At 37.9% G+C, this 22,564-nt stretch overlaps 1 pseudogene across 1 annotated transcript; it reads left to right on the top strand.

Moving 5' to 3' along the window:
• The first annotated feature begins 676 nt into the window (after window positions 1–676).
• On the top strand, window positions 677–1,859 carry LOC309859279 (cytosolic 5'-nucleotidase 3A pseudogene; annotated as a pseudogene). The gene is made up of 2 exons: window positions 677–806; window positions 967–1,859. The product of its transcript is annotated as a cytosolic 5'-nucleotidase 3A pseudogene (transcript).
• Window positions 1,860–22,564: the final 20,705 nt, after the last annotated feature.

Genomic DNA, 22,564 nt, shown 5'->3' with positions numbered 1-22,564 from the left:
CTTGCTGGTTTTCCAGCTTTAGTTTATTAACTAAAGTGTTTGAAGGTAAATTTGATCAGATTTTTGTCAAATGCATGACACAAGTGACTATATGTAAAGAGTAACTCAGAATCCTCATGTCAGTTTTGGTATTTATAATTAGTACCAGGTACATAATTCATGGGGCCCACTACAGAATTAAAATATGGGGTCCTTGTTAAATTGTGAAGAATGTCAATATAGTGACAGCATTAAACCAACTTTAGGCCCTTCTAATCTATGCACCTGAATGCATAAGTGGCATGTCCATGAAGCCAACCCTGTATAGATCGCTTATCTTTGGGAACTTAGGAAGCATTTGTGAGTTCATATTTACAGTAAAACCTTATTGAAATTGCTGGGTTATTTAATTATTTCAAAGATGGATATGGGCAGTAGGGAAACTGCATTGGTGTAGATAGGACTAGTACCTAAGGTCATTGGATTCTAGTCTGAGGTATCCTTCAGCAGAGAGATTATAACTAAAAATACCATGTATATAAATTGCTTCTTCTGTTCACTGTTAAGTAATGTTCTTGGGTCTTATGTTACATTTTTATCATTTTGCTTCTGAGTGATCTGAGAGTTAAAATGTCTGGACCATTAAAAATGTCTTTGAATGTTTCTTTTCTGGCTGGGAGGTACAGGACACCCTTTCATGGGCCAGGTGGCTGTGGCAAGGATAGATGTGGTGGCAAGCACTAGTGTGTGCGTGGGGGGTCCTGGCCCAGTACATATGTACCTTAAAGAGAAAGACAATATGGAAGACCAAGATCATCAAGATGTCTGTATCCAAGCCCTGCATCTCTGGATATTGCTTACCACCTATGCTGTTATCCTAAGACAAATTCAAGTACAAAAGAACTCAAGTGCCCTAAGGAAGATTGGATAACCAAAAAATGTCTAATCTCACTATACATGTGAGAATGATGCAATAATTCCAGAGAGGTCCAGTTTGAAACAAGAGCCCTGTTAAGAGTAGAAGAGATTATCTGTGGTCTTATTAAGGAAGAAGCTGTCAAACTTCAGGTAGTAACAAACTTTGATGACACTGAGTAGATTTTCCTGTGAATGGAAAAGATACCCAACATGTTGTTCCATCAGTGACAACAGTAAGCTAGTTACAGATGAATGCTGAAAAAAGATACTGCAACTAAAGGAATAATACGCTATTAAAATTGATCCTGTTCTTACTGTAGAAGAGAAGTAGCCCTATATGGTAGAATGGTATACTAGATCACATGATTTGCTTGTTGAATGGTATATTAAATCACATGGTGGCAGAATCTGATGTTATGCTCAAGGAAGAGTATGAGAATTTCTTTGATAAACTCCAGCGATACAGTATTTCTGTGTTCATATTTTCAGCTGGTATTGGTGTTATGCTGGAGGAGGTAGTCCATCAGGCTAGCGTTTATCACCCAAACATCACAGTAGTGTCCGGCTTCATGGATTTTGATGGTAATGGGGGTGCTCAAAGGATTTAAAAGCAAACTAATTTCTTTATTTAACAAACATGATGGTGCCTTGAAGAATACAGAATATTTCAATTGATGAAAAGACAATAGCAACTAACTCTGCTGGGAGATTCTCAAGGGGATATAAGAATGGCAGATGAAGTAGCTAATGTTGAACACATTCTGAAAATTGGATATCTAAATGATAGGGTGGAAGAGCTTTTTAAAAAGTACATGGACTCTTATGACATTGTTTTAGTAAAAGATGAATCTTTGGATGTAGCCAACTCTGTCTTACAGAAGATTCTATCAACTAGCTTTCTTGAGACCTTTCTCCTGTGGGTACAATTGATGCAAGAACTGCTCACCTGTCCATCTTGCTGAAAGTCTTCTATTTATAAAAATTCTTGCTCTTGAAGTTTTTTCTCTACATTATTGAAGTGTTTTCAGACATATTGAATCCATCAACCAGAAGCTCTTTTTTTCTCCACTTTTTTAAAAAAGATTTTATTTATTTATTTGACAGAGATCACAAGTAGGCAGAGAGGCAAGCAAAGAGAGAGAGGAGGAAACAGGCTCCCTGCTGAGCAGAGAGCCCATGCGGGACTTGATCCCCGGACCCTGAGATCATGACCTGAGCCAAAGGCAGCGGCTTAACCCACTGAGCCACCCAGGCACCCTCTCCACCTTTCTCAACACACTCCTCACTATATATTTTCATAGACTTAAAAAAAACCTTAAGGCAAAAATTTGAAAAATAACTCCCTGCATTTCCAGAATTTTGTAGTTTAATGTTATCATGAGGTTTTGAGGAATCTTTTTACTCTGGGAAAGTTCGTAGAGGTTTAAAGAGAAGTTTTATGAAATGGTGAAATAATGTGCATGATTTTAAGTGTTGCCATTTTTATAATTTGGGTGAATTATGCTGATATTATCATCTCCTGAAATTGTGTTATGTTTAGTTAATTTGTTGTGTGAAAATTGGCATTTACCAGAAAATACTGGTACTTGGTGTTTGAAAAACACCATTGGTATTCACATGTCACTAATCTTGACAATATGTTCTATATTGAAGCCCTGATAACACACATGAAAATGAAAAGCCTTTTTAAATTGTACAATCAAGACAATTATTATTTATTTATTCAATAACAAAAAATTTCTTTGGTAGGTTTCACTTGTTCTAGGTGTATTAATTACCATCTTTGTAATGTTGCTATACTGTATGATATTATTTTCTAATATTAAACAACCTTACTGTTATGGACCATTTGAAGCTAAGTTTGAGGTAATTTTTCTAAGATTTGATCTTGTCTGATCATACCTTATGAAAGTTTATTGAAGAAGTCTGAAGCATATCCTACTGGTCCAGAACTGGGGAGAAGTGAGTACTTTTGAGCTATAGTCTAGTTACACTCAGGAAATGTTTCTTGAATATTTGTATCAATGAATATTCAATTATGCCATGGATAATTACCATATATGCTAATTGGTTATAGTAATATGAAATGAAGTCTCACTTTTTTTAGAATCTTTTTTTTAAAAAAGATATTTATTTATTTATTTGACAGACAGATATCACAAGTAGGCAGGGGAGTGGGGGAAGTAGGCTCCTTGCCAAGCAGAGAGCCAGATTTGGAGCTCAAATCCAGGACCCTGGATCATGACCTGAGCTGAAGACAGAGGCTTTAACTCACTGAGTCACCCAGGCGCCCCTGAAGTCTCACTTTTGAACAACTTTTATTTGCAGTAAACACTTTAGGAAAATGTATTCTATTCATCTGAAAAATCCATCACAAAAAAATTTCAGTAATTCAAATAATGCTCTGAATTCAGCCTGATTTGAGTAAATGTCATTAAAATCATGATTCACAGAGTGATTTACATGCATTTAATTTTGGATTTATTGTAATGCCTTCTTTGGTTTACTAAGGTAGAGTTTACATATTGTAAAATTTACCCTTTTTCCATATGGTTTGATGAATTTGGAAAAATTTACACAGTCATGCAGTTGCCTCCATGGCCAAGATACAGAACATTCCCATCATCCTGTAAGTTTCCTTCAAGTTCCTTTGTAGATAATTCCTTCTCCTGTCCTAACCCCTGATGACCACTGATATGATTTCTTTTTTTTTTTTTAATTTAATTTATTTTCAGTGTAACAATTCATTGTCTATGCAACACATCCAGTGCTCCATGCAATATGTGCCCTCCATAATACCCACCACCTGGCTCCCCCAACCTCCCACCCCCCACCCCTTCAAAACCCTCAGATTGTTTTTCAGAGTCCATAGTCTTTCATGGTTCACCTCCTCCTCCAATTTCTCTCAATTCCCTTCTCCTCTCTTGATATGATTTCTGTCCTTGTTTTGTCTTTTCTGCAATGTCATATATTATATAATAGCCTTTTGAGGTGTTTTTTTTTTTTTTTTTTTTTTTACTTATCATAATGTTTTTCTTCACATCCTCAACAGCAGTATTTGGTAAATATCTTTTTTTAAAAAGCCTATCTAATATGTATGCAAGCAATAGTATCTCAAGGTGGTTTTAATATTTATTTCCCTTACAACTAATGTTAAGCATCATTCTTTTCATGTGCTATTTGCTCCAAACTAGTACTGTATTGCTATTTATGTCTTCTCTTAGTTCTGTTAGTATTTACCTTATAAATTTAGGTGCTCCTATATTGAATGCTTAAATATTTATAATTATCATATCTTATTAGGATGGATTGACCCCCTTTATCATTATGTAATGATCTTCTTTGTCTCTTATAACTATTAAAGTCTGTTTTGCCTATTATAAATATAAACACCTCAGCTTTCTCTTGGTTCTCATTTGCTTGAAATATGTTTTCCCATCCCTTCATTCTCAGTCTATGTGTGTCTTAAAGCTAAACTCTGTCTCTTGTAGGGAGCATATTTTTGGATCTAGTTTGCTTTTTATCTTTTAAATCCATTCATCTGTTTGACGTCTTTCAATTAGAGAATTTACTCCATTTACATTTAAAGTAATTATTGATATCAAGGACTTATTACTATTTTGTTAATTGTTAATTGTTTTATGAGTGTTTGTAGATTCTTTGTTCCTTGCTCCTTATTTTCTGTCTTGTGATTTGATGACTTTTTGTAGTAGTGTGTTTTGATTCATTTACATAATTTTTCACATAACTACTATACATTGTTTATGGTTTCCATGGAGTCACTTAACTTATATTTATAACATTTTAAGCTGATGACAACTTTAAAGCATTTCTTAACTTCATGCTTTTGCTTTTCTCTCACCTTTTCACATTGTAGGTTATTGATTGATACCCAGTTTACTTAATTTTTAAGAAGATTTTATTTATTTATTTGAGAGAGAGAGAGAAAGAGCAAGTGTGTGCACAGAGGGAGAACAGAGGGAGAGGGAGAAACAGACTCTTTACTGAGCAGGAAGCCCCAAGCAGGTCTTGATCCCCAAACCCTGGGATTATGACCGATTATGACCTGAGTGGTAGGCAGACACTTAACTGACTCAGCCACCCAGTGCCCCCAGCTTACCTATTTTTTATTTTGTGTATGCAATAAAAATTATTTTAGTTATGGTCATTTTACTGTGTTTTTAAATTTTTAAACTAGAGTTGTAAGCAAATTATTCACTGCCTTTGCAATATTAGAGAATCTAACTTTGAACATATATTTACTATTATCAGTGTTTTTTACACTTACTTTCATATGTTTTGATGATATTAACACTCTTTATGCTTGAAGAACTCTCTTTAGCATATCTTGTGAGGCAGATCTAGTGGTGATAAACTCCATATTTTGTTTGGGAAAGTATCTTTCCGTCATTTCTGAAGGACAGCTTTGCTGGGTATAGTTTTCTTGGTTTATAGGGTTTGTTTTTTTTTTTTTTTGAGTATTTTGAATATATCATCTCATTCTCTCCTGACCTGCAAAGTTTCTGTTGAGAAATCTAAACAAAGTCTTATGGGGGTTACCTTATATATGAAATTTCTCTTGTTAGAAATTTATCTCTTTGTCTTTTATTTCAAATTTATCTTTTTGTCTTTTATTTTTGATAATTTAATGATAATGTGTTTCAGTTTGGCCCTTTCCAGGTTCAGCTTATTTGGGGTCTTCTAGACCTCATGAATCTGGGTGTCTATTTTTTGTTCCAGGGTTGGGAAATTTTCAACCATTACTGCTTTAAATATACTTTAATTTTGGCCCTTTCTTTCCTCCTCTTAGAATTCCCATCATGTGTAGATGGTTTCCCATAATGTGTACATTGTTTTCTTGATGATGTCCCATAAGTTATATAGGTGTTCTTCACTCTTACTCATTCTTTTTTCTTTTTGTTCCTCTGGCTGGATAATTCCAAATGACCTATCTTCTGGTACACTGATTCTTCTCTCTGTTTGATCAAGTCTGTTGTTGAAGCTTTCTATTCAAATGTTCAACTCAGTCATTGTCTTATTCAGCTCTTTTTTTTTTATTTATTTTTTAAAGATTTTATTTATTTATTTGACAGACAGAGATCACAAGTAGGCAGAGAGGCAGGCAGAGAGAGAGGAGGAAGCAGGCTCCCTGCTGAGCAGAGAGCCCGATGTGGGACTCGATCCCAGGACCCTGAGATCATGACCTGAGCCGAAGGCAGCGGCTTAACCCACTGAGCCACCCAGGCGCCCCTCTTATTCAGCTCTTAAGTTCACTAAACTTCTTGAGAGAATTTTCTGTATTGTCCATTTATAGATCTCCATTTCTTTAGGCTCTGTTATTGGAGATGTATTTATTTCCTTTCTTGGTGTCATGTTTACCTGATTCTTTGTGATACTTGATTTCTTGCATTGGTATCTGGGCATATGAGGAAGTGGGTTCCTCCTCCAGACTTTATAGGTTTACTTTGGCAGAGATAGTCCTTCACCAGTCATCTCAGTTTAGGGTTCTGGACTGGTCAACTTGTAGTGTTTTTGGGCAGGTAGGTTTCTCTATCAGGTTCTCTATTTGGTGAGGCTATTGTCCAAGCACTGAGGTTTAAAGGAGTGATACTGGCTGAGAATATTAGGGTAAGACTTCTTTCTTAGTTCTCTGATCAAGCAAGACCGTATGATGGTTTTGCAGTTGACTGGATTCTCTGATTAGTCTTTTCAATCATGTGGGACTGGATATTATAATCAGCCCTTGATGAGGCTGTGAACTTGCTTCCCTGCCTGTGTGGGGTGGTGGGATGGACTCCATAGCCATTAAACCTTGGTGGTGGGGGACCATCTTCCTGGCAATATGGGACTGTTATCTTGGTTCTGCAGATAGGCAGAGCCAGTAGCTGGGCTGGGCTCTCTGGGTGCTGTTGTTGGTGGGGCTGTCAGATGGACTATGCAGCTTCCTAGGTATTCTTGGTAAGAGTTCCTGGTCAGGCAGAGCTGGAGGCTATATTCAGCCCCAGACAGGGCTTCAGATTTGATTCTCTGCCTGGTTGGGGCTATATAACAGACTTCAGGGCCAGTAGAACTAATTGGCTGGGGACCAAAATTAGGCAGAAGTGTTCACAGACTTCCAAACAGGGCCAGTATCTTAGCTCTGCAGATGGGTAGAGCTGCTGTGTCTGCACTCTTTCCTTCAGTAACTCTGCAAGTGGGCTCCTGGGTGGTTTGGTGAAGTTTCTTGGTTGGATAAAACTAAGGTGTATACTCAGTAATGGGCAGGATCATCTTACCTGCCTAGACAGGGAGCAGAGCAAGCTCCAAGACTGGCACATTTCACTGGCCAGCAAACCAAATTATGCAGACCTGTGCACTGAGCTACCCAGCCAGACAGGGCCACCAGCTGAGTTCTGTACATAGGCAGAATTGTTAGCTGGGCTTTCTGTTCAAGTGCTGCTGGGCTGCCTAGCTTTCTAGGTGCTCTTGCAAGGTTTCATGGTCAGGCAGGGAAGCAACTGTACCTAGCAGTAGGTGGGGCTGTGAATTAACTTCCTTGTCTGGGTGAGGTGGCAGAATAAGCTTCAAGGCTGGCAGGGCTTGTTGTTCAGGGTCCTGAACCAGGCAGAACTGCACACCAAGTTTCCTAACTGGATGGGGCCACTGGCTTGTCTCTATAGATGGGCAGTGCGGCTGGCGGGATCTCTAACTGGTACCACTGTGAGGAGGAATTTGGTCTGCTAAGATCTGAACCCTGGGTGCTGTAAGACCTGTCCCCCTTCTCCATCACAACCTAATCTCCAGTGGTGAAGCCTTGCAAATTCCCTCCATGATTACTGGTGAGGTGACACCCAAGTGGGCCTTCTGGGAAATGATCCACAAGACTTGTGGAGCTGGCTGTTCATCTTGGGCTCTCAGGAAGCCACCAGAAACTCTGGCGGCAGTGAGAGATAGAGATGTACAGGAGTGAGACCAATTTTGTATTGTTTTCTTTAGCTTTGAGTAGATTGGAGCTTGGTTTGTGCTATACTCCTTAGAGGAAAGGCATGACTAAAATATGAGAAGCAGTTCTGGCTTTCTTTGATTACTTTATTCTCCTCTCTTTGTTTGCTGCTATTTTGGAAATCTCACTCATTTCATTTGTCTCTCATTCTATCCCCTTTATCTTTTCCTTCCATTACTCCAAATTCTTCATCAAATTCCTGATGCTTATTAAAATTAAAAAGATGATTCTCTGAAGATGAGGAATGTGAAGTAAATATATTTTGGTAGAAATTTTGAGATTAAAAACATATTAAGCATTAAATTAATCAAAATTATTGGAATGTGCTGCTTATGATTAATTGTTGGATAAAATGTTCTGACAACCTAAGAATGTTCCCCCTGGTTTGACTCCACTTTTAATCCACAACTCCATCTCCAAATAGCAGTGTCTTTGTAGTGCATCATTTACAGCTTAGTGGAATCACTCAGTTTCAGATTTTCTTTCTTCTTCATGTCTGGCAGCCATGGACCAATTAATCTGAAAATATGAACATTTCAGGAGGATATTCTTCAGTAACTCAGCAGGGCAACAGATGGCAAAATGTTTTATGTTTTTTCCAAATCCATTTCCATTTTGAATTCATGTCCCTGAGTGCTTAAAAACATTTTTGTTTGGATAGAAATTGTTCACTATCAAACAACAACAGTCTCTGTTTGAAGACGCTATCATTTGAATTACATCATCTTTGATAGGTGTGGGGCAGTCATTACAATCTTAGGTACTGTGAATCTGTCCTTCCTTACCTCACATTCTATTTTACTTACCAAGGATATATTTTCAAATGTTGGATTTTCATAGCATTTGTTAATTCATGTATTCATTCATTCATTCATCGCAAAACTTGTGTTGAGCACTTTTACAGGTATACCATACAAGATAAAAAGACAGGTATATCATACAGATAAAAAGACAATAAAATGACCTGTAGTCAAGGACTCTAGAGTCTACTGGATTCAGTAGCTTTATCAATAAGATTTAATCCTAGTAAAGCATTTTTAAGATAACCCTGCTTTCAATTTTTGTTGGTTATACCTTTCATTCTAAAGTAACTTGAAGATTGTTTAGGGAAGCTGGCTGGTGCCTAACTACCAGAGGCAGATTTACCAGGAAGGGAATAAAATTTATATTTCAAACCTTGAGAGGAACCCAATAATGTGTTTATGTAGTCCTAGTTTTTGTAAAAATTTTAAAGGTAGACCGCTTTAACTGTACTTGGTTAAGACCAGTGCCTCTCTCCATTCTGAATTTCCCCTTTTGTTCTTTTCCTCACACTAGATGGTAATGGAAGAACTATGGACATTTTTGGGATCCATCTAAGTGGAAGTTGTGTTAGGGTTCACTTAGTTTAGGTCTTGTAAGATAAATTTATGATTTTCAGTCTACTCCATGACTAGTTTTCTAGATGTAGCATGTGGAAATAATATAAGTATATGCCCATTGCTCACTGAAATGAATTCCCTGGTGTTTTAATCCGAAGTTGCAGGAAGAGAAGCCTTAGTCCACAGCTCTGCCCAGCGTGAGAAGCATGTGGTATGGAGAAGGAACAGTTTAAATTGTGGGGAGCTACAAGCTGTGGGAAAGTCAAACTGTAGATCTGTAAAATTGCAAGCAATAGATTTAATTCTTATCAGCACTTAAACAAAATGGAAGTTCTTTCTCTTGATGAAATTATGTTCCTTGACATACTGCATGCAATTATAAAGGCACTATAAAGTCTTTATTTATGAGAACTGCACAGAATAGTATTTGTCAGAATTTCTATGTTTGTAGGACACAAACAATAGCTGTAGTATCAAGTGACATTTTATATTTTAAGCATTCTAATGTATAGCATCTTAGGATAGTATTCTCATTAATACCTATGAAGCCAAAATAAACTACTAAGTATACAAAATTAATTTTGAACAATTACTCTAGAGGAAAAAAATCAGAAAATTTTTCTATATAGAGGGGTGACTGGGTGGCTCAGTTAAGCATCCAACTTTTGATTTTGGCTCAGGTCATGATTTCAGGGTCCTGAGATTGAGCCCTGCATCAGGCTCTATGGGAAGTCAGCCCCCCACCCCCACTCATACTCTCTCTGTCTCTCTCTAAAATAAATAAATCTTTAAAAACAATTTCTATATTGAAAATATCACAATGTTCTTATCAAAAAAAGAGGTAGTGAGTAACAGCCAAAAGATGTAGAAAAAAACCACAGATGTGTCAGTCAGTTAAAAATATTTTGGTGACTTTCTGGATATTGTGATTTTTGTTAGCTTTTAAAATTTGTAGTTCTAATTTCTTTTCTAATTCTAAATAAATAACTATATGTCTGCCTAGTTTTATATTAGTAATTTTGGATTATTTCTCTTAAAGGTATCTCTCAAAATGTATATGTTTCACAGCTCCCAAAACTTGGATCTGCTATCTGCCCCAGATTTCATTTTGTTTGTCCAGTGATTTCTCAAGGCAGGATAGATCTTTGGGACTATATTAACCCTAGGGAAGGAAATGCAGGCTTTGGGGAATTGTACGGTGAAGGGTGAGGATAAAAATGGAGGAAAAGGGAAGTTAAGGGGTTGAATACTTACATTGTTGATTTAAAATTTGTAGTGAATGAAACATGGGAAGGAGAATGGAAATGGAATAAAGGAAGATGAATGGGACAAAAAATCTATTTAGTTTAGCAGAAAGAATACAGAATTTGGAATCAGAAAGCAAGTTCCTTAAACTGTCTAGCAGTAGGTCATACTTTACATGATCAATTCACTTATGGCCTCTGGGCTTCTTGCCTCTTCCCGTAGGTTGTCAGGACTAAAAACACCTATATCAACCCCCCAGCCCACTTATGGATCTTATCGTCATCATTGATCCCATTAGGATTGTGAAGGAGGTCAGGGAGCTGCAGCAATATGCAGAATCCCAGATCTGGACAAAAAACCACAAGAGACCAATATAAAGTGAAAATGAGGCCAGGAATTGCATACTTAATGAAGGGAAAAGAGGAGGCAGAAGAATGATTTGGGATCTATGAGGTAAAAGAGGAGGGGAAAATATTCCTCATAATCTAACTGCTATGTGATGGACAGAGAAGAAGAAAATTGCCTCTTTGATCGAAGTGGCAGGAAAGGAACAGAAAGATGGTCAAAGCCTCCTAGGGCTCTTGGGTTAAAAAGCTTGAAAGCGGTAGTGCCAAAAAGTATATGGTCATTTGGCTAAAAGGTTGATCGTCAGTATATCTGCATCTGTCAGTCTGATGATTGGCTAGTTCCAGGGCTCTTGGACACATACTGGGTCTATCTATGAAATTGGTCTAAAAGAAACTCAGAGGCTCCAATCAGATAATGAGGAATCTGGGTTACAATGGAATTTTGTGATGACATACAAGGGTCAGCAAATAAAAGTTTCTGTTTGTTTCTGGTCAGTTGTCATTTTTGCTGAAGTTTGGGGGTTAGGGGACAGATTATACTTTAGTGAAAGGGAAAAAAATTATTACAGAAAAGGCATCATTTATTGGGGTGAAAAAAAATACTTCGAGTGGCTTTTTTTTTTTTTTGATATAGTGTTCACTGATTCATTAGTTATATAAAACACCCAGTGCTCATCATATCACATACCCTCCTTATTGCCCATCACCGAATTACCCCACCCCCCACCCACCTCCCTTTCCATAACCCTCAGTTTGTTTCCCCGAGTCAAGAGTCCTATATGGTTTTTCTCCCTCTCTTATTTGCGGAGGGCTATAGGGGAAGGGAGGGAAAACTGAAAGAGAAGAAAAAAGAGACGTGGCTTCTCCTTTAAAGAAAGTTAACTTTGGAATGTTCTCAGTCTATAAATCAGAACCTACATATTTACATTTATTTCAATCCGTGGCTTGCTTTCTTATCTGTATCTGATGCCTAAACTAGGGCCCAGGAAGCAGATACATATATATTTTAAAAAAGGAGAATGGTGACAAGTGGCACAAGTATAGTCAAAAGCAGACATGTGAGGAGAACCACAGGCTAAAACGGAGTATTACTCAGTAATCTGACAAAACTTTGTTCTTGACCAAACTTCAGTTAAGCTTCCCTCAGCCCTCTTCTCCATTAGGCGTTGACCTAGGCCCTGTCCCTACTTCCACCCTGTAGTCCTTGTGTGACCTACACAGCCCAAGTCAGCAAGAATCTTGCTAATTCAGTCTAGAGAGAATCCCCCATCTTTTATATGGGTCTGCCTTCAGCAAGAATTCCCATTAGGTCAGATAAACAAGAACTCCCCCTACCCTTGGTATCTACTCTTAGTAATTTTCCATTCACCAGCCCCCGCCTTGGCTATAAATCCCCACTTATTCCTCTTGTATTCGGAATTCAGCCCAGTTCTCTACTGAGGTCTCTTTGCCCCTATTGCAATAGTTTCTGAATGAAATCTATTTTTGCTGCTTTACTGTCTGGCTCTAGTTTTCTTTAACAAATGTGAGATTGTTAGTGGAAACCATCATTCCTGGCTGGCAACCACTAAATTGGCAAGCAGTCCACCGTGTTAGGCACTGGGAACACCCTTACCTGAATAATTTTAGTAACGCACATAGTTGCCACTTGTATACAATTAAGAATATCACAGACATTTGCATGCATTATTTTATTTATTCCTTACAATGACCCTTGTGAGGTAGTCAGGGATCTTATGGATGAGGAAACAGGCCCAGACCAGTTGTGTGCCCTGGTGAGGGTCACTCAGCAAATGATGGCCAGACTAGAATTGAGGCTTACAGAATCCTCACTCCGTGCTTTGAGTTACCATTAGAATTTTTTTTTAGATGAAATAGATCTTATTATAGTAAAACTTCCTCCCTTGCCCCTAACACTAATCACTTCTGCTTTACATTAATTTGATTATGATTTCCAGTTCATTCAAAACGTAGAACAAGTCCACTGGATTAAAACAAAAAGATGTTACAGTTCTACATTTTCATGGTGTTACTTTTTCATTTCTTCTTTTTTTTTTTTTCCAATAAGCTTTTTCATATAGTCCCACTACAATAGAATTTAATACTTAAAAGAGACATAGGGTACATTGGGAATGTCCTAGCAGAAAGTGAATTGTTATGAAGATGAATTTGCCGGGTTTTAAGAAGAACAATAAGACACTGAGGTGGTGAATCAGTAACTTATCTCAGGCATTAAAATGAATAATTATTTTGTGGATATCCTTGAACAATTTACTTCTTTCATATAGAAAATCAGAGTTTCAGTATCTTTCAATTATGACAGAGGATGCTTAGACACATCATAAGCGGATCTTGGCTGTAAAGCTGATTACAGGTCCAACATACAGCATCTGCGTCATTCACCAAACTCACTGAAGTACCCACAATTCTCAGCCATCAGCTAAGATGCTCAAGGGAAAATGATGAACAAGATGCAGTTCTTGCCATCTGAAGCTCTTGGCTAGTTTGTGCAGCAGAGACACAGTCAGACACCTAGTTCCAGAGCAGTGAGGAGGGGTGTGTGTGCTCTGCGTGTGAGTGGAGTGTGCTGATCGAAAACAGTCCTTGGACTGCCTCGCTATGTACCTGTCTATGGCAGGAGGCTGTTCCAGCTGTTCTCTGAAGTTCTTTTCAGTTCTTTTTCTTTCACTGAATCGCAAATCCTGTTTTCACAGGGGGTGCTGTTTCCATTGCTATGGAAATGATGGTGATGTATATCACAAACTCAAATATTATGACATGAGTATGGGACTCAAGAGGAGGAAAAGATGAGCTGTAAAGGGGTACAGTTTTCCTCCAAGCCAAATACCTTTGCTAATGAGCAAGCATATTAACAACAACAACAAAAAAAAAGATATGAAAAACATATGAGAAGGTGATCGGCTGGGAGAAGTGGATATGTGAGTGAGGTTCTTCAACAGATGTGCCTGGGGCGAACTCAGTAGATAAATCTTAGCACCTTCCATCGGAACATTTCTCAAGCCAAAATGCTACTCCCTGGACAATCCAACAGCTGCAGTCTCCTGTTTTGATGGGGGAGGAGGTTGATAGGTCTCTGCCTGGGTAAAGAGGGAAATGAGCTACCCTTTGCCCCTGGGCCATCTCCCCTCTAGGTGGGAGGTGATGCCTAATTTTAGGACCTGCTCAGTTGGCATCAAGACAGAGGCTGACCTGATGAGAAAGACCACCTTCTCTCTGAACTGTTTTCAGTATATGTGCTGCCAAAAGCGAGCACTTTGAACCGTTTTCAGATACACCCTTCTTGGTCTGGGTCTTGGGAGAATTGTTCAAGTGCCACTCTGACCTGCTCTGTTCTTCTTGTTCCTCTGAGAGTGTTTCAGTCATATTCTTGGAACTTCCCCCTCCCTCTCCTGCCTTAGCAGAGAAATTCCTGTGAGGCTTCACTTTCTGTCTGAGATAGAGTTTTGGTGGGTGGGGGGGTCCTGGGCATGAAGCTCCAAGGTCTGCCACAGAGCTTTCACAGTGAAGCCGCAGTCTCTCCTTTGAGCAGAGTTGGCTGTGTGCATTAGTTTTCCCCACCTTCTGGCTTGGTCTTCAAGGATGTCATGGTGAAAGTAAAGGAAAATTTGTTTAGTCTGCACCACAGCCTTGAATAGGCCATAAAAACTCCCCAGGCTGTGACTGACCAGACTTGGAACAGCAGACCTCCGCTTGTCACTTGTGCACCTTCTTTGTCACTTAGTATTTTGCATGTTGTCTTTTCTCCATCCTGGTGGCCTGTAAACACACATACTGGCCATCTGGAAGTTGCTGTGCTGAGGCTGTGTTCTCCAAAGCCCTGTGCACATGTTGATGAAATAACGGGATATATGCCATTGCTGTTACCTTTAGGGGACGGAATTAAATGTAGACATTTGGAATTCAAGAAACAAGGTGAAACATTTCTAAGATAAAATCCTCTCTCCTGAAAACCTTCCCCGACTTGAATGCTAATGGCTTATACATCTTCATTATGGTTTGAAGAACTCCAACACAGGCCTTGATTAGAAACATCTTGATTCCTAACAGTTTCTGGAAAAAAAAAATCTCAATACCTGAACATTAAAAAAGATGTCCTTAAATATGAAATGGTTGGAAGACTTCCCTATGCACAAGTCATCCTCTAACTTAGTTAATTTAGAGCAACGATTAAAAAAATTTTTTTTGGTCATGGAAAAGGGGAGGAGGGGGACAGAGGAGTGGATGGGAATGGAGAAGATGAAGGAGAAAAAAGAAAAGAAAAGAGCTTGCCGCTGAGCTGAGAATTCAACTAGAAAGCCAAGGCTCAGCTTGGAGCAGAATTTTATGGCTGAGTTATAAACTCTGAAAATAGGGCTTTCTAATGGAAATGTTGACAGACTCTCTACTATAACCGGGCTAGCGGATGCCCGCTGTAATGTACTGTGTAATTTATAGGAGTCACCTGTTAAGCCATCTGGGAAAGAAAATTTCCCTTCTTTTAAAATGTTAATAACTTGATTAACCTTTTGAACTTCATCGTTATTCCAAATGGAGTCCTTGCAAGTCCTTTGGTGCTAAATGGCCAATTTGTATTTGCAGATAGAATTTGAGATTAAAAAAAAAAAATTTATGCTGAATAGCTTTCTTACTTTTAACCCTGTAGGAAAATGAGTTGTTAAGGGAGAAGCTGCACCTTGATGGCTTTTCTGCAAACTAAAGCTGCTCACAAGTCAGAGCAAGTTCGTATTTCCTTGTACATGAATCCCTACGTGTGTTTATCTTCTCTTCCTACTTCCTCCCCACATTGGTTTTTCAGGCAAGAAACCAGGAACTGAGATCCTTCCTCCCCTCAGGGAAAATAGATATTGTTCACTCTGGGAACCTTGACTCTATAACTGTTTAATGGATTTCTAAATGGCTGTTATATATGGTTTTATGACTTTTACACCTATAGAGTTGAAGGTCCCCATATATGAACTCCCTTATTTTCCTAGGTTCCTTCTTCTTTCATTTTTAGTATTGCTCTCATTCCTTATCAGAACATTCTTATAGAAACCCTCTAATTTTAACATCATTCCCTAAGCAACCAGCTCCCGGGCTGAACTGCACTAGCTTGCTTCTGTGATTCTCAGGATCTATCCGTGGGGCTCTTTTACCTTATGGAACAAAATGTTTCTGAACAAATCTAGGATTATAATTCCCTCAAACAGCAGTGGGGGTACTTTAATGTATTCTAGTTCTTCTATTATAGGAAGATTTAGTACTTTTTGAAGATGGAATTGCACAGTTGGAGTTTTCTAACTTGAGAATGCCATTTCTCAAGTTGAATGCCATTTCAAAGACACACCAAGGCCCTCTTATCTATTTTTTTCCTGTTTGAATTCTCCAGGTTGACTATTTTACTGTTAATCTGGGTTACAATTGTTTTTATGTGAGGACACATCATTGTCTATAGTGTAGGATAGTGTGATATTTTTATGTGATCTTCATTGACTAAATCAGGGTATCCTTTATTGTAGTCCCTCTAGACCACTAAAGCAGTTTTACCCAAGGAAGGTTGTATAGAAATGACTTAAGAAATGTAATCCTGGAAGATCCAGTTATGTTAAGACACAGCCCCACAATTTCCTTCAATCCTCTAACCTGAGAGAGAATGCTTAGCTAAAAGGCATACTGTCGAAGAAGATAGTTGTCTGATGGGAGAGTAAATATATGGAATCCTCTTGAACTTTCTGGTAATTTCATCTCTATTTTCTTTTCTTTATTTTTTTTTAAATTTTATTTTACATTATTTCTTTTCAGTGTTCTAGAATCCATTGTTTATGCACCACACCTAGTGCTCCATGCAATACATGCCCTCCTTAATACCCACCACTGGGCTCACCCAACCCCTCCCCCCAAACCCTCAGTTTGTTTCTCAGAGTCCACAGTCTCTCATGGTTTGTCTCCCCCTCTAATTTCCCCCAGCTCACTTCTCCTCTCCATCTCCCAGTGTCATCCGTATTATTCCTTATGCTCCACAGGTAATTGAAACCATATGATAATCATCTCTATTTTCCTAATTAAGGCAACTGATCATTCTAGTTTTGGTACCAAAAAGTCCTTCATCCTGGGAAATTCACATAGAATTTGAATGACTACCTGCAAGAAGATGGTGGGTGAAGATTTGTATTTCGGCAGAAAGACAGAAACAATGACAGCTACAGGTGGACACTGAGAATCTTAAATTCTGGTGTCCTTTGGTGCTTTGTGTTTTTATGTTAACCTGGTTTCATATCTTGCCTGGAGCTCTCCTATATGAATGAATGAATAGTGCTATCCTCTTTTGTAAAACACTATATGCTACTTGGATTCTAATGATCTCGCCTGTCATTTTCAAACACTCACTCCTTCATCTGAATATGATGTTCATTAATGCCTTGACCATTTCTCCACTAGAACCGTGGATCCCATTTGCAGTTTGATGTCATTCACCCCTTACACACTCTGACACATACATTTCACAGATGTGTTAAGAGAGGCCTCAAAATGGTAAGAGGAAAAGTTTTCCAGGGCTACAGTGAGATTGTGTGGCTAAGCCAAGAATGAAAATGTAAAAAATCTGGCTCTGAGTCCTTTTTTCTAATGACTAGAAACCACTCCCTCATTGGAACATATTTGATTTTAATGCCTTAAAGGGACACAGGGAGCTGGCTGGTTTACAAAACTGAGAAATTCTCTTTCTACTGGAGCAGCATGGCCTTCCCTGCCAACAGTTCTTGAAGGAACTTTTGATATTCTTTACTAGATAAAGTCCCTCTCCTTCCCTGTCCCTGTCTCTACATACCTCTTCTACCTTAACTCCCTCCTGAATGTTCTGGATAGAATTTTATTCTGATACTAGTTGTTTAAGAGCAACAGAAATTTCTAAAGCATATAAAAATGTTTACAAGTATATTAGAATGATACAGAATCTAGACAAAGAGGTGACCCTTAGGAGTTCATGTCTCTCTCGAGATCTTAGAGAGTGGGATCTGGAAACAAAGTACTTTTATTCTTTCTATGTCTAAATTGAGCTTACCCTCCTTGAATTGTCAGAGAAATCTCTAGCTTTATTGAATACAAAACTTCCTGAACTCAAGTCTTTTCTTTTCTCTTCATTATTCTTCATCCTGTCACCCCAGACAGTTGGATTCTCTTGGATGTCATTGTAAGTTCTTTCTTTTATTCATTAAGCATTTACTGAGCACCTCCTGCATTCTATGTATTCTGCTGGCTTGAGAGAGTAAAATACATAATGTCCATACTATATCCTTGAGGAGCTTACTCTTTGTGATGGTGGTAAAAGAGAGGGAAAGATAGAAAAACCTGTCCAAACAATTATCAATAATATAATTTGATACATGTTGAAAGCTCTAAATGAAAAGGCATAAGACTTTTCTAGATCTAGAACAGGCAGAGAGGCAGCCATTGTTTGCCCATTAATATGATTTGCTGGTCACTTAACATGTTTTCCCTGATGGTATGATCTTAACTACATTGTAGATCAGCATATCCAAGCTTATATCTGCCCTTGAATAAATCAGATCACTTGAAAAGTTGTACTGGATGCATCAGTATTGGCTTTCTTTAGACCTGACTTCTTTTTCTTTTTAAACCTTATTTATATATTTGAGAGAGAGAGAGAGAGAGAGAGAGAGACCATGAGCAGGTGGAGAGGCAGATGTAGAGGGAGAGGCAAAGTTCCCTGCTGAGCAGGGAACCCTATGTGAGGCTCTATCCCATGACTGAGCTGATAGCAGATGCTTAACCCACTGAGCCACCCAGGTGCCCCTAGACCTGATTTCTGACCATTGCTTTGGTATGATGCCATGAATTCATATTTTGGGGCATCATTAAAAAAGTCCTATGAAAATTGTCATTGTGTTTATTATTATAACATATTAAAAAATACCTTATCTAGTGTTTTCTCTATGAAGACTCAGGGTGGGAGGATTTTTTTTTCCAGGTTTGGGATTAGAACAGTTACATATTTTTAGAGAACTTATTTCTTTTTGACTTATTGAGATTGAGACCCTTTTAACTGGTTGTGCTTTCCTTTTTGAACTAGGTCTTAATAGTCACATAGTCCAATCACTCCTGTCCAATACTTACATCCCTTCAGCTAGATGTCTAATCCAGTCTTTTTTCAACATTTTAGACTATAGTCCACACTAAAACCACATTTTATGTTGTGACCCAGTACAAATGTCTATATGTGTGTACACACACAAAAGTAATTAGAAATAAAGTTTCACAAAGCAATACTAATTTCTATTGTAGTGCTCTATATATTTCTTATTCTCTTCTGTTCCATCCAATCCTATTTCATTCCAGTGCTTTTCAATTTCTTAAAAATGCTGGTCATAACTCATAAATTGATTTCATAACTCTTTAGTCAGTTGTGACCCACAGTTTGAGAAACACTGATTCAATCCTTTCCTTGAACATTTCCAGCTACAAACAATTTAATACTTCCCAAGAAAGCCCATTTTATCATTGGAAAATTTGGAGCTCCTTTCAAATGAACTTAAACCTGCCTCCTTGGTAGATCTTGCCCAGTATCATCCTAATTCTGTCTTTCAGTTTCATTCAAAACAGTCAAATCCTTCTTATTCCTGAACACTCTTCCAATATTTGGAGAGAATGCACCCCCCTAAAAACTCCTCATCCATTTATATTTGGTTGTGGCTCCAGCAAGAGGCTTGGTGGCCAGATGTCAATAGCTGAAGAAAAGTGTTAGTCCAGGGCAATTAGAAATGTTCCCTGAAGCATTTGAGTAATTTGAAGTAAAGTGTTGCTTTTTAAAAATGTGCTCAATTTAACTGAACAATTGCCCCAATTCCCTACTTTACTTCAGCTGTGGAAAACCTGGCCCAACTTCTGCTACATATTGATTTTGCTCAAAGGTGGCAAGTGACAACACAGCCATTACATAAATGACATGAGAAAACAGCCTTCTTCCCCTAAGGTATTTAGCACACTCCACAGATGGCCACGACCTAATTCGGTCCAAAGAAGAAACAAGTGAAATCATTCACTCAATTACTTTCATTGGGTAGAGGTGGTGTGGCTCTCCCGGCTTTCCCAGAAGAAAAAAACCCTTCCTGAAACTGCCATGCACGGGCAATTTCATTACAACAGAGTTCCAGTCACCTCTTATTTTCTTAAACTTGTATTATTGAAAGATTAGTCTTCTGTTTATGGTTACATTGCCAAGTATCCAAAGCAGAGCTCTCTCCTTCATTCGGAGTTAATCGAACTGAAATGGACATGGCATTTCCAAGACCCATGGCCCTATGAGATCAGAAGAATTACTCAGTCTGTACCACTTAGGATAGAAGTTTTTTTAAAAAGTTAGGATAAATTGACAAAGATTGCTTGCCTCAGAATAGAGAGTTCAAAATGCAGTTCAGAAAGACTTTATTATAATTACATGTCGTAATGGGAAAGATTAAAATGTTGAATGGCTGGATGGTAGGACTCACTTAAGTAATGGCAAAACCTGATGTTGAGAGGTGACCAAGGGTATTCACTCTGTTCTTGATTCTTATAGACGAAAGTAAACACCAAATCTGTGTCCTTAAAGGGAAGTCTTAGCTGAGAGAATGACTCTCTCACTTGATTATAAATTCTCTAAATATGTTAGTTTTGAGAAGAAACTCCTTGTCTTATACAACCCTTTACCTGGAGTCCATAGAACTTTAACTGAAGTTCAAGAATAATACATAGACTAAGTTAAGAATTAGCATATATTTTCTGTTTTCATAGGATTTCAGTTTTGAGATAGGTCTTTGGTATTTTCAGATGGTTTTACTTTAAGGTGGATTCATTCAGAAAACATACTGAGAAAAAGATCAATTATCTCATAAACAATCTTTTCTTAGTCCTCTGTTTCTCTTCCCCATTTCTAGTTTGTATCATATTTTAGTCTTTCTCAGCTTAGTCTATTCTTGGCTAAGATTCCTTATATTTAATTTCCTTATTAATTTGAATTTATGCATTTCAATTTGGAGACCTTGTGAGGAGTGACCACTAAGAGCCTTACTAAAGTCTTGGCCAAGGTCTAAGTCCTTTGACAACAAAAGGCCAAGAATGGTGTGTGTGTGTGGGGGGGGGGGAGGAAAACTAAGGGGGAGAAGAATAAAAATCTGTTATTTCCATGATACCATTTATCAGATGGGAAGGGTGTCCTTGGGATTAGCATGAGATGACCGTTTTAGAAGGGAGATGCTGAGGATGCCTGGATGACTCAGATGGTTAAGCATCTGACTCTTGATTTCAGCTAAGGTTGTGATCTCAGGGTGGTGGGATCTAGCCCTGCGTTGGGCTCCATGCTGAGTTCGGAGCTTGCTTATGATTCTCTCTCTCTCCCTCTCCCCCGCTAATGTGTACCCACATACACTTTCTCTGAAATTAATTAATTAATTAAAAAATAATAGAAAGGGAAGATGCTTCTGTTTGAACATAGGAGATAGTCTCAGCTAGGTGGAACTTTAAATAAACATGGACAAAACCACAATAATTTAAGAAGGTTAATGAAGATTATTAGCCTATTGTGTATTTGCTATCTGCTTTCATTTTATTTTTCCCTCTTACTTTGAAGTGTTTGGGAAAAATCAAGATCTGGAAAAACTCATTGTAGAGATTGCAAGATGCTGGCATAAAGGCTGAAAATATCCTGCAGATGGATTTTGTTCGGCACATGTGATGTTAAAAAATAAAAACATTCATGATAAAAATGTCCAGAAAAATAGAATAGCGGGGAACTTCTTCAACTTGATAAAGAACATTTACAAAAACCTATAGCTAACATTATACTTAATGGTGAAAAACTGAATACTTTGCACAACAGATCAGGAACAAGACAAGGATGATTGCTCTTCCCACTTTTATTCAAGAGAGCACCGGAAGTCCTAGTTAGTGCAATAAGGCAAGACAAGGAACTAAAAAAGCACACTGATTGGAAAAGAAGAAATATCATTGCCCCAATTTGCAGATGATATGATTATCTATGTAGAGAGTTCAAAAGAATCTGCAAAAAAACTCGTAGAACTTACTAAGTTTAGTAAAGTCATAGGAAACAAGATAAACACACACACACACACACACACAAATCATATTTCAGTGCAGTAGCAATGAACATACAGACCCTGGAATTAAAAGTACAATATCTTTTACAGTTGCTGAAAAAATACTTGGCGGTAAACCTAACAGAATATATATAGGACTTACAGACTGACAGGTACAAAACATTGATGAAAAAAGTAAAAGAAGGTCTAAATAAATGGAGATGTTGTATGTTCATGGATTGGAAGAGCTAACTTACTAAAGATGTCAGACATTGAATTTTAATGCAATTCAAAATCCCAACATAATTTTTGAAGATGTAGAAAAGATTAGTCAAAAATTGTGTGGAAAGGCAGAGGGACTAAAATAGCTTATATATTTGAAAAGAAGAATACCGTGGGAGGAATCAGTCTACCCATTTTCAAAACTAATTGTATAATACATTAATCAAGGCTGTGTGATATGAGTGGGATAAACACATCAATAAACATGATAAAATAGAGAACCCCAAAGTAGATGCACATAAATATTCCCAACTAGTTTTTGACAAAGGTGCAAAAGCAAATTGTATCAGAGCAGGTAGATATCCAGACACAAAAAAATGAACCCCACCCTGGGCCTTATATTTTATATAAAAATTAACT

The sequence above is a fragment of the Mustela nivalis genome (genome assembly GCF_964662115.1).
Source record: "Mustela nivalis genome assembly, chromosome: 2".
NCBI lineage: Eukaryota > Metazoa > Chordata > Mammalia > Carnivora > Mustelidae > Mustela > Mustela nivalis.
This window is presented reverse-complemented; position numbering and strand designations above follow the sequence as displayed.